The sequence below is a fragment of the Topomyia yanbarensis genome, chromosome 3 (genome assembly GCF_030247195.1).
Source record: "Topomyia yanbarensis strain Yona2022 chromosome 3, ASM3024719v1, whole genome shotgun sequence".
NCBI lineage: Eukaryota > Metazoa > Arthropoda > Insecta > Diptera > Culicidae > Topomyia > Topomyia yanbarensis.
In genome coordinates, this window is record NC_080672.1 from 180,451,850 (window position 1) to 180,469,391 (window position 17,542).

General features: G+C 41.9%; 1 long non-coding RNA gene across 2 annotated transcripts; it reads right to left on the minus strand.

Annotated features, from left to right (window-relative positions):
• Nucleotides 1–2,695, minus strand: LOC131693971 (uncharacterized). 2 transcript variants are annotated; one of them, XR_009306370.1, is made up of 6 exons: nt 2,477–2,695; nt 2,074–2,418; nt 1,683–2,022; nt 1,281–1,613; nt 1,018–1,203; nt 1–706 (listed from the first exon to the last, which is right to left on the minus strand). It is a non-coding gene; the product is annotated as an uncharacterized LOC131693971 (long non-coding RNA). The 2 variants fall into 2 exon arrangements; XR_009306369.1 differs by having other exon boundaries at nt 1–1,203.
• Between the last annotated feature and the right edge of the window lie 14,847 nt (nt 2,696–17,542).

Here is a 17,542-nt window from a genome sequence, read left to right on the forward strand (position 1 = left end):
GTAATGGAACTTCGGATGAAAAAGTAAATTACTAGTCAGAAAATTCTGTATCTCGTTCTGAATTTTGTTCATGAAACCGCTTTTTTGAACAACCATGATCTTGAGAAATAGGAATTTAAAAGATTTCATACGCCAGCTAGCGCCTGAGTCCAAAATTAATCTAATCAAGAACTTTGTTTGAGATACTATTCGTCTAAACCACCATGTACTCAGGATTGTGAGATAAAGCATGCTCTAACATGTACTGAAAATTTCAATATTGTTAGTGAACGAATTCAAAATTAATTAGTTTACCACCGGTAGCCCTCGACGTGCTCAAGAGCTTTGTCGAAGACACTATACTTCTAAATTGATACATAGGAGTTCTACAAAATACATGCGCCGTCCTGTGAGCTCATTTCAATAACCCTCATTTTTTATACAATCATGAATTTGACATTCAGGATGACGGCGCCGATGGTTGGGTGGGTGGTAGACGTGACCGCCACTCACCCCACTTGGTCTGGGTTCAATCCCAGTCGAGGTCGTTGAGTTTTCTGAGGTGAGAAAAATCTGAAGGTTACGCCTTCCTTCGGAAGGGAAGTAATGCTGTTGGTCCCCGGTCCATAAGTTGATGGATGATATCTAGTCCAGATGGGAGTCGTCACCTTTCTGGCGTCGGTATTTGGCCTCGTAGCGGAAATAGACCGACGAAAAATAACCAGAACTAGAAGAAGAAGAAGGCAGTCAAGATTTTAAAATATTGCTTGCTAATAGAATTCTTAATATTCTAATAGAATTCACAATTAATCCGTCGATCTTAAAATAGTTCTTGACTTCTTCAAAAACTTTTCCGAAAATATAATACTCTTTGGATTTTTATTAAGCGTGAGTTCAATATTTGGCCCCCATCGGAATACCCAGCACTATACCCATATACTTCATCTGTACGTATCCACACTTTCCGACACAGGTACTGCGCCGGATAGATATGAATGCGTACACGTAAAATATATGGGAGAATAAAGCACTATTTACACCTATCCGATCCGTTTCAGTGCCGGTTCAGCTCCGTGCACGGACACCAATTCAGCAGGCATTGACACTTGTCCGGGGCGGTGCCGTGCCGTATGTACGTATGTTCGAGCTCCAACCGCAAAGGACTTACTATAGTTTCTTAATTTAATGGAGTGGACTTCATTAAAACCTGTGCCTCGAATTTTTCTGCAAATATTAATTTGTGTTCATACGGTCTATCTGTTTTACCCATTCACAAAAGCAATTAAATGCCATATACTTACAACCGATTGTATATCCACTTTTCCCGTGTGCATTAGATTTGAATCGGTTTGCTTGCGAAGGTATATTTCCATCTAGCATAATGTGGGTCGGCATTCGGACAAATTTGGGTCTTCACGACGCTGGCTGGTCACGTAATAAACCGATTCACCTCAATTTTCACCTGACTGGTATGATACTCGTTGCCATCATTTACAGCAGGTCAACATAAGCAATATTTTTTAGTTCGGCTGTCGTGATAACTTTCTGTATTATTAGATGCATTCTCGTACAATTGTGCCAGTGAGCCAACATGTTTCTTGCTCATTAAAACACCGCAGTTAACGTAGTTCAATCTTAAATTAACGTAAATAAATAGAGCAAATTAAATATACAGAAAATTTAATCAAATAAGGCTTATTTACCGCTACCGATTGTCCGGTCGCTGATTTTCGATTTTTTTTCTTTTCCATTTTGTGTTGTTTTAATCGTGGTTTTGACGTTTCCGCTATTGGTGTTAGTGCGTGCACTGGCTCCACCGACAAAATTTTCGGTGCCAAATCTCTGCCCCGAAATTGCACTGGAATTGCACTTTTTTATTGCAGTTCCAATCAATGGAACATGGTGTCGGTGTTTTGACAACACTTCTGCAAGAAAAGTGCAATTTCAGTGCAGAAAACTACACCAGTTTCTTCAATCGAAAACTCTATAAGGAATTTAGTATGCGCTGCCTCTCTGTGGCTTTGATCAGTACTACACAAGTCTCTGTAATATAAAAATCTATAAAAACAGTTAGCAAATTCTAATTTTCCATACCCGTTGGTTTCTTCTGTAGGTTCTGCAAAAGTTTCAGGTTGACAATCAAGTTGGCTGTTGTTTTTGGTTTTACGGGCAGCTTTCTGCCATTCCCAAAAGTCTTCATCGCTTTCAATAAATTCCACCACTCCATGGGGATCATCAACGTAGTTAATGTTAGCATGAAGCTGCATCGCGGTATTCCTTTCCGGGGAACTGTTATCACGAGATGCGCATTCATAGGGTATGATTTGACATGGTTCCATCATAGAGTTTTTCCACTTGATGGAATCGTGATCGTCATCAATATATTCTACTCCTTGGTATTCTTCAGACGGACTAGATCCTACTGCGGCACACAAGTCTCTGTAATGAATGAATGAAGAATATAAAAAGAATAGCCAATTTCAATTTTTACACCTACACGTCATCTTCTCCTGCATGCTCATCCAATACTTCCTGTTGATACTCAATGTTGCTACCATATTCTCTGCACCGTGTAGCTTCGTGCCATTGCTGAAAATCACCATCGCTTTCGATGAATTCCACTATGCCTTCAGGATCATCAGCGTAGTTACCATTTGTAACAATTGGTATCATGTTATTCCATTCCGGGGAACGGATGTGAGGAACGCTACCAGCGCGCAGTCTGCTTTGACATGGGAAAAAACGCAAATCTTATCAACCGCATAATTATTTTTTTTGTTACTGACCCTGTCCCTCTTTTTCCTACACTCAAAAAAAAGTAAACGTTATGCCTATTGATTTTACACATAGATTTTTGCAATTAACGGAGGCATATAGACACTATTTGCTGGCGCATAAACCTAATGTGTGTATTCACAAGAAATATTAATCTTACATTCACATTTCATAACTATTAGGCACATAAAACCCCATTCTATAATAATATGCACATATAACTTATGTGTGTGCATACATAGTTTATACAGTTGACACATAGAAGGTATGTGTGCGCGTGATAACAATAGCATTTCTTCTTCATATGAATTTTAAGCGGTTTGAAGCAAATAGAATTAACGTTTGGATTTCTTTCAGTGTAGGTCTCGTAAAGCATCCGGGGGGAAATGATCAGAACACAGTTTTTTCCTCGTAAGCGAATTTGCTCCATGCAACAGGAAAATCTCTTGCAATGCTGGAGACTCACAACTAGACACCCATTGACTGCATCTGCAAATAGATAGCAAGGAACATTTTGTGACTGAACTTTCCATATGGTATGGAAATACTTACAGTTTTGTATCTTTGGGAAAATTATAAAAGGATTTACCCTCAGTAATTCCTTGTTTATTTGGGCACCAATAATGTTCACATTTGCGTCCCATATTGGATATCAAAACTAAACAATCGTATTCATTTTGATAATGTGGAAGTTTAAATGAATGACATTAGGATGACGGATGAAAAGTCAGCTAGTGGCGATCGAAGCGCCGGCTAGTGGCAAGTTGCTAGTTAGTTTTTTTTTTCAAAGTGACTGTTTTATTTCTTACACACATTGAAAATTCGACTTGTATGTCAGTTCTCAGTGATTTAAATGAAAATACGTTGAAAATCACCATCTCATACAGGTTTGCATGCGTGAATCACCATTGTATCCAAGTTTGCACACAAGTCCCGTATAGCGATTGCTGGCCGATCGAAGCGCCGACCAGTGGCAAGTTGCTACTTGCTGTTGTCATTTCAAAGCGACAGTTTAATTTCTTACACAAGTTGAAAACTTTACTTGTATGTCAGTTCTCAGTGATTGTAGCCACATAACAATTCGAGCGTGTTTTGGTTGCTTGAAAACTTAATTTGTTCAGATTAAAATTTTCTATAAGAACCAATTTCACGTTTCTGGAAAAAATCAAAGTTGACTGATCAGGCCGCATTTGGCACGCTTATGTAAATTAGAGGCGCGAGGTTGATAAAACCTACCGTACGCCCTGCGATGGTGTATTTCTGCTAAGTGCCAAACAATTTAACTTATTTTTCAGTTACCACTATAAATATCTCTAGTCTAGTCTATACATACACATCCAATACATTTAGGGATCCTGGAAAATTGCAGATGTTCGCCCACAATTTTTATTGCCATTATTAACGGTTGTGGCACATATGAAATATGACACAAGCATTAAAGCGGCCAGGCCAACTGTGCAGCGTTCAAAATGAAGATGATTCAAAATTATACGGCAATCAATCTATTTATTTAATGAAGAATTTAATCAACGAATTATTTTGAACCTTGAATAAGTAAGAAACGTGGACAGCCGTACACAACCGTTTCAATTTGATGGGGGTTTGATAAATCGTTGGGAGTGACTTTGCTAAGAGGGTTAATATCACTCCTTTGGTTCCTGGGATGGGACAGAGGTATTTAGCCCTGTCCTGACTAATGAGCCTAGGTTATAGCGCCTTTACTCGCTCGAATTGTTCTGTGGCTACAATCAAGTAAAATCTGCTGTTTTGGTAGGTATCTAACCGAACTTATAGCACAGAGAACAGACGTCCATCTTCAGCATTCAACTTGTGTAAAATCTCTAACGGTTTCGAAGGTAGTTGGGATATCCAAACCAGGTACGCTACTGTCTCCATCTGACATCGGTACTACATCATTCCGAATAGCCTCACCTACTTTTACTCATTTTTGACAAGGTACGGGTTTTTCACAAATGAGTAGATTTGACGCGTTTCTGACAAAAACCGTACCTTGTCAAAAATGAGTAGAAGTAGGTGAGAGTAGTCAGAATGATGTAGTACCGATGTCGGATGGAGATGACCTACTTCGATCAGACATCATATCTCGACAAACATATGATTACGGCTTAAAAGCCAACTGTCAAAATTCTCTTTGAAAGAAAATTTCAGACAAACCGTTACTCATCAATCACAGATGTTTGAAGTAAACAAAAGAGAAAAGTTTTCTCTTTCATTAACTGTTGTATAATGCGTTTAGCCATTAACGGTTTGTCCGGAATTTCCTTTCAAAGAGAATTTTGACAGTAGGCTTTTAAGCCGTAATCATATCTAGGACGATTTTTCAGAAGGGCGCAAGATTAAAATGTAAACAAATCTGTTTTATGCTTAAAATTGAAGCCAATGCTCTAAATTACCAACATTCATAATTTTTTGTTAATAGGCATTTTGGACTGTCTTACTCAGATTTTAAAAAAAGGCTTATTTCAACTTTGTTTGATGTGAAATCGAGTTGTTGTTACGCCCTCTGTTTATCTCAATGATTTTATCGATATAAACGAGGTATTTTAAGCCGGTTTGAACTAACAATACTCATAATAGCTCAATGCAACCCAATAATCCAATAATTTAAATAGATTAAATATATATGAATTATGAATTTCGAAATCTGTCTGAGATTAACATCAAAATGATTTAGACCATTATAATCGTTTAGTCTTCAGTACGCCTTACTTTATTAACCATTTTTCATCTGCCAATGTTCATGCGCCTCTCTATAGCAGCCGTAAATTGAAAATACAATGCTGTACAGGGTGGCCAGATAGAATTCCTTAATATCGGTAGGGTCACTAAAAGTTTATCGGTAGTTATCGGTAGGCCGTGTTGTTGACCCAAAAACGTACCCTCTAAGAACGGTTGGTTTCAAAATTGTCCACTCAAAAAAATTATCACTTACCTATCATATGCAAAAACATATAAATATTTTCCATAACACTTTTCACATAAATGTTATATGTTTCACACATAAAAGTTTTTATTGTCAATCTAATTAAAATCACTGTCGAATGCATGTATATATTAAGTGAAATTCAGATACTTTCCATGGGAATATCATATACGTTCTAGATGAAATCCGTTTCATTTTTATATGATTTTCGTGCGATTTTCAGCTGCATTTAAAATAGCATTCAAATGCTTTTCTTATCAATTTAAGAAGACCGGAAGATGTAAAATAAATATGCAAACATTGAATTGAATTGAAATTTATTATCTGTTCACTTGAATAATTTACAATAACATACCTATTACCTATTATTAGAGCCGCAGCATATTGTTTCCATATCTTTTCCAAATGTGTTGAAGAAACCAGTGAACTCTTTCCCAGTTTCCATTAATTCCATGCTTACAGTTTTTTTTCACTTCAGTATCCTGAAATGCGATTTCGTTTTAATGTCATTAATATTAAAGAATTCATGTACATAGTTATAACTTGAATTACATTTAAATACCTTCAGTAATTCCGAAGCAATCTGAAAATCTCCGACCGTAATTCGAACTCCTTGTGCTAGCATATATTATAATGTGCCATATTGAATCTGTTTACTTGTTTCACATCGTACATTCACGTAATAGTCACGTGCTTTATATATAACACTTGAAATATGTGACAATCACATAGAATGTATGTATTGTATACTTGAAAGTCATGAGTATCTTATTTGAAAGTCATCGTTGTAGATGTGAATATTAATTGCTGCACATGAAACTAATATTATTAGTAGTTTTTAATATTTACGTGCTTTCTCACATGAAATGTAAGTGATTTTTTGGCTCAGTGTCCAATAAAGGACGTTCGTTGGACGAATTTGGACAACGTCCAAATAACCGTTCAACAAACGTCCATCGTTGGACCGGTGTTGAACGATTTTGAAACAATTTTTGGACGTCTCAGTGGGTAGTGGTGACATAAAATGTTAAAATACTGACAACACAGATCTCAGACCAAATCCAACCCAAAAACTGAATGTTGAGTAGGATGTGTTGTTACGTTTGATTATTATGTCGGCACAAAAACACATTTGAAGTTAAGCCAGCAACTCAATGTATCGATACTAAAAGCAGCACGAAATAAAAGTACCACAGACAAATAGTTGTAATAGCGACTTGAAGAGCCCCTCGCACAGACAGTTCCAGAACATCGCATAAGACAAGCACGACAACACCTTAACACGCACTTCCACAGCAGACCTTCCTCAAAGTGTATCCGTCACCGCAGAACGAGACAAAAAAGGGAAACAAAGCATCTCATTTCTCGTGGACAAAGACATTGCTTTTCGCTGGCAAAAGGTGGCAAAAAGCACACGCGGATCAGTGCAGGTCGGTTAGTCAGAGTGGCAGCAAGTGCAGGAGAGCAAACCGCTTCAACCGTCACAGAAGAGACACGCAAAGGTGGGCTAAATTGCACCCAACGAACGGAACGTCTCCCAGTAGAGGTAGGAAAAGACAAATTCATTAAAAAGGGTCAGCAACATCATGTGATATTCCTCGACAGAAAGCCGCTGTGCCTAGTCATCCAACCGATCTCACCCGTGGTTGGAACGGCACTAAAGTGGAACGGCAAGTGGTCCACCACGGCAGAACCGACAGGGTCTGGAAGAAGGCGGAACAACCAAATCAGGTACACGCAATTCTTCGGGATTTAGCAAATGTCATCTGAACACGATCTTTCTGCAGGGGCGAAACACAGACAACGCCACTGTTCGAGGAAAAGCATTGCTGGCAGGTCAAAGCCCACAATTGTCACGTGCAACAAGCAACGATCGAACAACGAAGGATCAACATTAATCGTGCAGCGCTTCATTTCATTGCACAATCACAACAGGGGATCGACGAGTAAGTCCGGTTGATCGATGAGTTTGGCGAGACATAACATATGCTCTCTTATTTAGGGTTCCCTGTTGTGCCGGACCTAAGAGTCGACGAGAACAAACTGCTGTCAGGCACGCCATCCTCTTCAGGACAGTAGGGACGCCCAATTGTACGGTTGAGACGAGTGAGAGTTGTAAGGCGGTGCGGGAACCAACGGCACGTGGGAAGTCGTCAGCAGACGCGGCGAGCCGAGGGGAGAAAGCGAGGACGGTGAAAATGTGCGAAAAGTGGAAGTCCGGGAAGTCGTGCGAGGTGGCATAGAATAGGCGGTGACCGCGCGGGGCCGAAGGCCCGCTGTGAGTACATAGAGATTAAGAATCAAGTGCACGCAATAATAGGGACCTCAAGATAGATGAATAGGAGAGCAGGATCCCTGCAATAAATGTTTGAGATACAATGATTGAGTAGTTTGGTTCTATTTGATTTGGTTTTTGGAAGTTAGTACGTCCCTTTTGTTACACTGGCGCCCAACCAAATCGAACCATTATTACCGTTTGGAAATTTTCCTCCACAATTTAGTATTACTACACGTTTGGATACCCTTTAGTATAGTAACATGGATCCTCAGCATTTGAGCGATGAGGAACTTAACTACGAGTTAGCTTTGCGTCATATCAATCAATTAGGCTCAGCTACTCGGAGAATTAAGGGAGTCAAGCTGAAGGCATTAATCCAGCAAGAACTCTTAAACAACATACATGTTGCCTCGTCTGAACATGCTTTGAACGCAGACGAGAACATCAGTCGTTGTGAACAGCAAATAACATTGTTAATACCGATGATAGAAAAGGCGCTCAAACAGCGAAATAATGACTTTCTACTTCAATGTAAATCGCGCCTTCTGCATTATAGAAAACGTCTGTCAATAATAAATCCACCAAAAGACCTAATCGACATTCACGTGTCACTAATGATACAGGTAAATTATACACTCGAGGATATTGATGATAGATTTAATGACCAGCTACACAGCGTGAACGGGAGTAGCGCTAAAGACAACACCGATTCGATGTACGGAAGACACGAAGAAGGCGCAACCTCGCTAACATTACAACAACATCAGCAGCAGCTAAGGGCAGAGGCGGAAAAGAATCAGAGAAGCTCACTCAACACATCAGCATTAATCAGCGAAGATCAGCCACAGAATAGGAGCTTAGGAGCAATTAGTAGAAACAGCTTTTCCTCCCAGCACACTAATCCCTTAAGATCACCATCCGGTTCACCGGTGCCTGCAACAGGTGGCAGAGGACGAGGAGCTTTGAATTTCAGGATATTCAACGGAGCTAGTGGCCAGTCATTACTCAACAACATTCCCAGAAATGCAACGATTCCGACTGGATCGCCACCACCGGCCTACCAGCACACAAACCCGTCAGGAGAGCAACAAGACAGAGGAGATGAGGTAGGCAGAGCAAGAGATGAACTATTAGTTCATCTACTTCACCGAGAACGAGGAGCACATCGAAACGATCACGATGGAGGAAGAAGCCTAAAGGCAATACACAACTGGCCCTTTAAATTCCGAGGGGAAAAGGACACCACATCTTTAAACACCTTTTTAGATAGGGTTCAAACATTCGCCAGATCCGAAGGCATAACCGACGAGACGCTGTTGAGGTCAGTGAAACACTTGCTGCTAGATGACGCTCTGGATTGGTACGGCAGAGCAATAGCCCAAAACCTGTTAGGTACTTGGCATGAATTCAAGGAAGAAATAAGGAAGGAGTTCCTCCCAAGCAGCTACACCCAAATCCTGAAATTGGAAGCGACATTTCGATTTCAAGCACAAAACGAAACATTCGCAAAATACTATCGCGACGTTTCTGCTCTTTTTCGGTTCGTACAGCCACCGATGGCAGAGGAAGAGAAATTTTTCATAGTAAAAAAAATATGAACGCTGACTACGCCGCCATCGTCACAGCCGCAAGACCACACTCACTATTGGAACTGGTGGAGGTCTGCATGAGTTATGATGAAACTCGAATGCTCCTCAGTCGACAAAGACGAATCCCCATACCACACAACGCATTGCTTGAACCGAGCTTTGCCACTCCAGCAGCCAATCGTCCACCACAGATCAACTCGGGCAACCAACGATTCGGAAGAGTACATGTAATAAACCAGGAAGGTGGTCACGTACAAACCGAACCAATCAGCAGCTGGCAGCAAAGCATTACAGAGGATACCAGAACAACAGAGGCAACAGAAACGCCTCGTAGTTCGACGGAGGAAGATTGGCAGCAGAAGTGTCAACAGTTAACGGAACAAATAAACGCGCTCAAACTGCGATATGACAACAAGGAAGACAGAGGCCTACGGAACACACAGTCTCAGCAAGGACGATCGAACGTGGATCAAACACAACAAAGCGCCAGCGACCAGCGAAGAACAGGACTAATATGCTGGAACTGCGACGAGGAAGGCCATCGATTTATGGACTGCCCGAAACCGCAGGCGGTCATGTTCTGTTACAGGTGCGGACATAAGGGCTACTCGCTACGTAATTGTCCAACGTGCAGAACGGCATTGGGAAACGAGGAAGCGGGAAATCGTTAGAAGAGGGGAGCGATTTCTCGCAAAACTTTTACGACTTCCCTCAAATACCCAATAAAACAATCATCAATTCAATAATCATCAATCCAAAGGAGGACGAACGTCCCCATGCCATGATATACGTGCTGGGAAGACGGCTAAAAGGACTGCTAGATAGCGGAGCTAGTTGCTCCCTAATGGGCGGTCAGATGGTAAACATAGTAGAAGAGCTAGGGCTGCGAAAAGGAAGCGTCATGGGGACAATTCAAACGGTGGATGGAACTGCGCATAACATCATGCACTTCGCTCACATTCCAATAGCTTTCAACAATCGGATTCAAATGACAACGGTGCTGCTTGCTCCATCATTGCCTGATTGTGTCATACTGGGAATGGATTTCTGGACCAAGTTTGGAATAAAAGCGGTGTGTTGCTCGCTCAGTGCAACAACAGAAGCCTCCACTGGACCGGAAAAAACGGACACCGAACACGTGAAACCATTGAGCGAAAGTGAACAACGCAGACTGGAGGAAGTGATCAAGACATTCCCGGTTGCACAGGACGGAACATTGGGTAGAACACATGTCTACGAGCATCAAATCAACGTGGGAAATGCCGTACCGAAGAAGCAACGTTATTACGCGATGTCCAAGTATGTGATGGACGAAGTAAACAAAGAAGTGGACAGGATGCTCGCACTCGATGTCATAGAAGAAGCCATGTCCTCACCTTGGAATAATCCATTAGTGGCGGTCAAGAAAAAGAATGGGAACTACAGAGTGTGTCTAGACGCGCGGCATCTGAACAGCATAATGGTAAACGAAGGAGCGCCGATTCCACAAATCTCAGCAATCATGAACAACTTGAGTGGCTGTTCGTACATATCCACCATCGACTTAAAAGACGCGTTCTGGCAATTGCCACTAGACAAGAAGTCACGACCACTAACTGCGTTCACAATCCCTGGGAGGGGACACTTCCAACACAAGGTGGTGCCATTTGGTCTGTGCACGGCCAGCCAAGCGTTGTCCAGGGTAATGATGCATCTATTCGCAGATTTGGAACCTAAGGTATTTCACTATTTAGACGACATCATAGTTTGCACCCCAACGTTTGGAGAACACTTAGAATTATTGAAGGAGGTGGCACATAGATTACAGCGAGCAGGGCTCACGGTTTCTCCAGAAAAATCTCAATTCTGCCGGAGCGAACTAAAATACCTAGGATATGTGCTCAACAGTGACGGTTGGAAAGTCGATAGCGACAAAATAGACTGCATTGTAAACTTCCCCACTCCGAAAGACAGGAAGGAAATACAACGTTTTTTAGGAATGTGTAACTGGTATCGCCGTTTCATCGACAAATTTGCAGATATGGCCACGCCGTTAACGGAGCTCACTAGAACCAAAATAAAATTTCGATGGAACTACAAAGCTGAAGATGCGTTTCTACGACTGAAGGCGGCAATAGTTTCCGCTCCAGTGCTGGCCACTCCGGACTACCAGAAGCCGTTTGCCATAGCATGTGATGCCAGTGATCGAGCAATTGGGGCAGTATTGACCCAAGAAATAGACGATCAAGAACATCCTATATGCTATTTCTCCCAGAAACTATCCGCCTCTGAGCGCAAATACTCCGTTACGGAGAGAGAGTGTCTCGTTGTAATACGGGCCATCGAGAAATTTCGTGGTTACATGGAAGGAATAAAATTCACGGTATACTGTGACCATGCAGCTCTATCATACTTGAAATCCATGAAGAACCCGACAGCACTCCTCTGCCGCTGGATCCTTCGTCTAAACGCATATGATTTCGACGTGAAGTATCGCAAAGGGAGCTGTAACATAGTACCAGATGCACTTTCTCGAGCAGTATCCAGCATGGGATTCAAGACAGATACAGACATGGACGATTGGTACAAGCGGATGGTCGACAAGGTGTTGAAGGAGGGTGACAAGTTTCCAGACTTTCGCTTAATCAATCAGGATCTCTACAAAAACTGCAATTGCAGGGACGAAACGGGAGGTAACTCACACAGGTGGAAACGCATCCCACCATTAGCAGACCGCCTGGACATTATACGAAAATTTCACGATGCACCATCAGCTGCACACCTTGGATTTCACAAAACCTTTCAAAAACTCCAAACCCACTTTTACTGGCCAAAAATAAGAGAGGAGGTGAGCAAATACGTCAAAAGCTGCCACACTTGCAAAGCTAGCAAAGCCGCATATTCGACACTGATGCCGAACATGGGCAATGCGAAGCCGGCAAAGGTCCCATGGGAGCTGGTATCGGTAGACTTCGTGGGCCCCTTCACGAAGTCCTAGATGGGGAACACTGTCATGTTAGTAGCCGTCGACTGGATCACAAAATACATAGTCGTTCACCCGATGCGAAAAGCAGATTCAGTTAGGATGGAGCAGTTTCTAGAAGAACAAATCTTTCTCAAACATTCACGACCAAGAGTTATCTTGACAGACAACGGCAAACAATTTGAATCCATGGCGTTCAAGGCGCTACTTTCTAAACATAAGATCACACATATGAAAACTGCATTCTATTGCCCCATGGTAAACAACGCAGAAAGAGTGAACCGTGTGCTGATAACATGCATAAGATCGCTGCTGGATGAAGAGCACCAGGGATGGGACGCTAATCTACCGGCAATAACAGCGGCAATCAATAGCGCAAGACATGAAGTGACAGGAGTGAGCCCATATTTCGCAAACTACGGCCGTGATTTGATTCTACACACCGATTTATACGATCAACAGAAGCTCAACATTAACGAGGACCCGAAAATAGCGCAAGAAATGAGACTGTCGGCGATACAGAGGGTTCACGACTTCATACTAAAGCGAATTCAAAACAACCACGAGAAATCCAAGCAGCACTACAACCTCAGAACGCGTTCAATATCCTTTAAAACAGGTGACGTCGTTTGGAGAAGAACATTCACTCTATCGTCGAAGGAGGATCAGATCAATAAGAAGTTGAATCCGAAGTACGTGCCGGCCATTGTCAGAGAAGTCCTGGGGACGAACATCTATATGTTGGAAGACGTGAAGACTGGGAAGAAAGGTCGCTATCATTCCAAAGATATCAAAGCAGACTAAAATGAAATAAGGAAAAACGAAATCGAGCTATGTCCACAGGCCAAGCCTGTCAACAATGAATCAGTACTCCCAAAAAACCGTCGACTGATCGGGAAAATCAGTTTGTCAAGGTGCGGCGAGCAACAACTATTTTAACTACCTACCCACCTTGGCGCTAAACAAGGACAACTGAAGCGAACCAGTGACAACAGTAAATTGACTGGCGAGCAGTGCTGGGCGGTGCAGTTTTCGACAACCCTCCAAAGAGGTTCAAGACACAGCAAGCACAAAAACCGAACTGGTTGCAATTCAGGAGAGAAGCACTACAACAAGGTAGCCATGCAAATGGACGATGGCGCACCTGAGCTACTGAAGTCAGCTCATTGGACAAAATCGTACGCCTAGAAAAGCATCCCCAAGATGGGCAATTGACAATTACCCAAAACAAGCAAAGTATAGGCTCAACTACTAAACAAGGGTATCCAAATCACATCGTCGTGTCAGTCTGGGCGTCTCATGAAAACTTTCAAAAGCAACGCGAGCTGAGGGCGCGGTATGTTTCATGAACATGAAACTATCTCTCATATCTGGGCTCATGTAGATTGGAGTGAGGAAATGCGCTCTTTCCCAGACCAGAACACGACAGCTGTGACAAGTAGGCGGTCATTGAAGGGGTCAGACGACCTGAAACAACGGCCTGTCTCAAAAACAAAAAAAAGGAAGGAAAATCACGTGTAGTGTGGAGAGGATAGCCAATTCTCGCATACATTTGCTTTATGTGCGATCGTACCGTCCATTAACATGGACTAGTTTAGATCGACTTGAATGTATTGCTGTTGGGGAAATGTACCAAACGAGAAGAGGGCAAGAATAAGGCTAAAGACACTTTGCCAAACAAAGTTGGCGGTCGATCAGAACATTTCGCAGATCTAACTGCGGTATTTCAGTATGAGTTCTGGGTCTGGAGTAATACGCTCTGGCAAGCAGAAAGGCTTGCGTGATTAAGTAATGGATTAGTGGAAGGATTATGAAGTCAATTTTAAAGGATAAACCATGATCGTCGTCTCTAGCCAACTTCAAGGGCAAGTAAGAAGTAATGAATTTTTTATGAATCGGCAATTCGATTCATGAAAAATTCAAACCCCAACGGTAATGTGTTACGTTTGATTATTATGTCGGCACAAAAACACATTTGAAGTTAAGCCAGCAACTCAATGTATCGATACTAAAAGCAGCACGAAATAAAAGTACCACAGACAAATAGTTGTAATAACGACTTGAAGAGCCCCTCGCACAGACAGTTCCAGAACATCGCATAAGACAAGCACGACAACACCTTAACACGCACTTCCACAGCAGACCTTCCTCAAAGTGTATCCGTCACCGCAGAACGAGACAAAAAAGGGAAACAAAGCATCTCATTTCTCGTGGACAAAGACATTGCTTTTCGCTGGCAAAAGGTGGCAAAAAGCACACGCGGATCAGTGCAGGTCGGTTAGTCAGAGTGGCAGCAAGTGCAGGAGAGCAAACCGCTTCAACCGTCACAGAAGAGACACGCAAAGGTGGGCTAAATTGCACCCAACGAACGGAACGTCTCCCAGTAGAGGTAGGAAAAGACAAATTCATTAAAAAGGGTCAGCAACATCATGTGATATTCCTCGACAGAAAGCCGCTGTGCCTAGTCATCCAACCGATCTCACCCGTGGTTGGAACGGCACGAAAGTGGAACGGCAAGTGGTCCACCACGGCAGAACCGACAGGATCTGGAAGAAGGCGGAACAACCAAATCAGGTACACGCAATTCTTCGGGATTTAGCAAATGTCATCTGAACACGATCTTTCTGCAGGGGCGAAACACAGACAACGCCACTGTTCGAGGAAAAGCATTGCTGGCAGGTCAAAGCCCACAATTGTCACGTGCAACAAGCAACGATCGAACAACGAAGGATCAACATTAATCGTGCAGCGCTTCATTTCATTGCACAATCACAACAGGGGATCGACGAGTAAGTCCGGTTGATCGATGAGTTTGGCGAGACATAACATATGCTCTCTTATTTAGGGTTCCCTGTTGTGCCGGACCTAAGAGTCGACGAGAACAAACTGCTGTCAGGCACGCCATCCTCTTCAGGACAGTAGGGACGCCCAATTGTACGGTTGAGACGAGTGAGAGTTGTAAGGCGGTGCGGGAACCAACGGCACGTGGGAAGTCGTCAGCAGACGCGGCGAGCCGAGGGGAGAAAGCGAGGACGGTGAAAATGTGCGAAAAGTGGAAGTCCGGGAAGTCGTGCGAGGTGGCATAGAATAGGCGGTGACCGCACGGGGCCGAAGGCCCGCTGTGAGTACATAGAGATTAAGAATCAAGTGCACGCAATAATAGGGACCTCAAGATAGATGAATAGGAGAGCAGGATCCCTGCAATAAATGTTTGAGATACAATGATTGAGTAGTTTGGTTCTATTTGATTTGGTTTTTGGAAGTTAGTACGTCCCTTTTGTTACAGTGTCCAAAATCAATGAAAATCGGTAGTTTTCGGTAGGAATAACAAAATATCGGTAGTTTTACCTTGGTCGTCTGTGAATCGATAGGGAAGACCAAAATCGGTAGGACTACCGATCAATCGGTAGGTCTGGCCACCCTGATGCTGTAAAGCCCCCCTGTCAAAAAAATGCGGACGAACATGGTCAGTCGATTTAAAAAGTTTGACGTTTGACTCAACTCGCCTGTGCTAATTGCCCCTCGGAACAAATGCAATTTGCGAATGCGATTTAAAGGCAATAGACCTTTCTCGTCCGACCTAACCCCCTTTTTTCTTATTTTTTTTTTTCAAAAGACTACACATTTTTAAGAATATTGCCGTTGAAATGAGACTATTTGGAGCTATCGTGATTTTTTAATGATTTTTTGAAATTTGAAAAATGCAAGAATGTTGAGTATTTTTTTCACCTTTGCAAGAATGGTGAGACTCAAAATGTGTGTTTAGGCAACACTATTTTGTATATTTTTGCTTGAGTTCCTGGCAACGCGGCAAATGAAGTGGTAAGTCGCGGTACAAAGTTCATTGGTTATGTAAACAAACTAAAGTGAACCTCTCGGTGGAGAACATTGCATGATAATGTTTAACCTCACTTTTTTTTTATTTCGATTATAGAGGTTTTAACCTTAAGGTCATTCGCCTCTTCGGGTTAGAAAAATCTCTTATGAAAAATATCTAATCCTATGTGCGGAGTAGGGATCCGAACCCAAGTGCGCTGCGTACAAGGCAATCGATTTACCAACTACGCCACGCCCACCCCCTCAACCTCACTTTTTTGACAGTTCAGAGAAATTGTTTACATGGTCTTGGAATTTTTGTTGATTTGATCATAGTATGAGAAACTTGGTTTTGTTCGCTGCCAAATGTTAACACTTTCCAAACAAGGTCGCTCAGCTGTAATTTTTTATTTGATGTCGGCATCATACATTGTTCCGTTAAATTTAACATTTTTACTTTTCTTGTACATAATTCATTGTAGAAGTATGGAATTTCTAGCCAAACATTTGAAAAAGGCCCACTGCCAAATGAATTTTCATGTTCTCTATTAAAATCCTGGGACAAAACCTGTGGATATATGTTTTTTTCTTTTTTTCTGATCATTTGATCTCTTGTCTTGCATAGCCACTCTTTTTTCCTCACATATTTTAAATGGACTGGCTACATTTGACAGTTCCCCCTGACTGCATTTGACATTAGGTTTTTTCGTATCCACACGTCACGTCCCAGTTAAAAACTATCTATCTGGCCATGTGCATAAACATAACGTAACAATGGATTATGAAGAATTTAGATAATGATTTTATAACAAATTATAAAAGGGCCCGGCTGATATAAAAGTCCTAACTAGCAATACGCTTATTATAAAATGATTATAAAGGAATATTGTAACTGATTCCAAAAGCATTATAAAGGCAGTGAAATACGTACTCAACGAATTAAGGGGAGTGTCTCATGTAAATAATATGCGCAATCAAACTAAATAAAACAGTATTAAATTTTTAAATAGAATTATAATGAATTCGACCAAAACTTCTTTTGCCTTTTTCTCAAGGTTTACTTTCGGCAGTTAGACCCTTTTCAAATGTTTCAAATGTTTGGGTACACCGAGATAAAATAACTAACGAATTCCATAAGAATCACTTATGATTCGGCGCCACAAGTATCCCATATGAAAATCATAAGTTTGACTTATGAC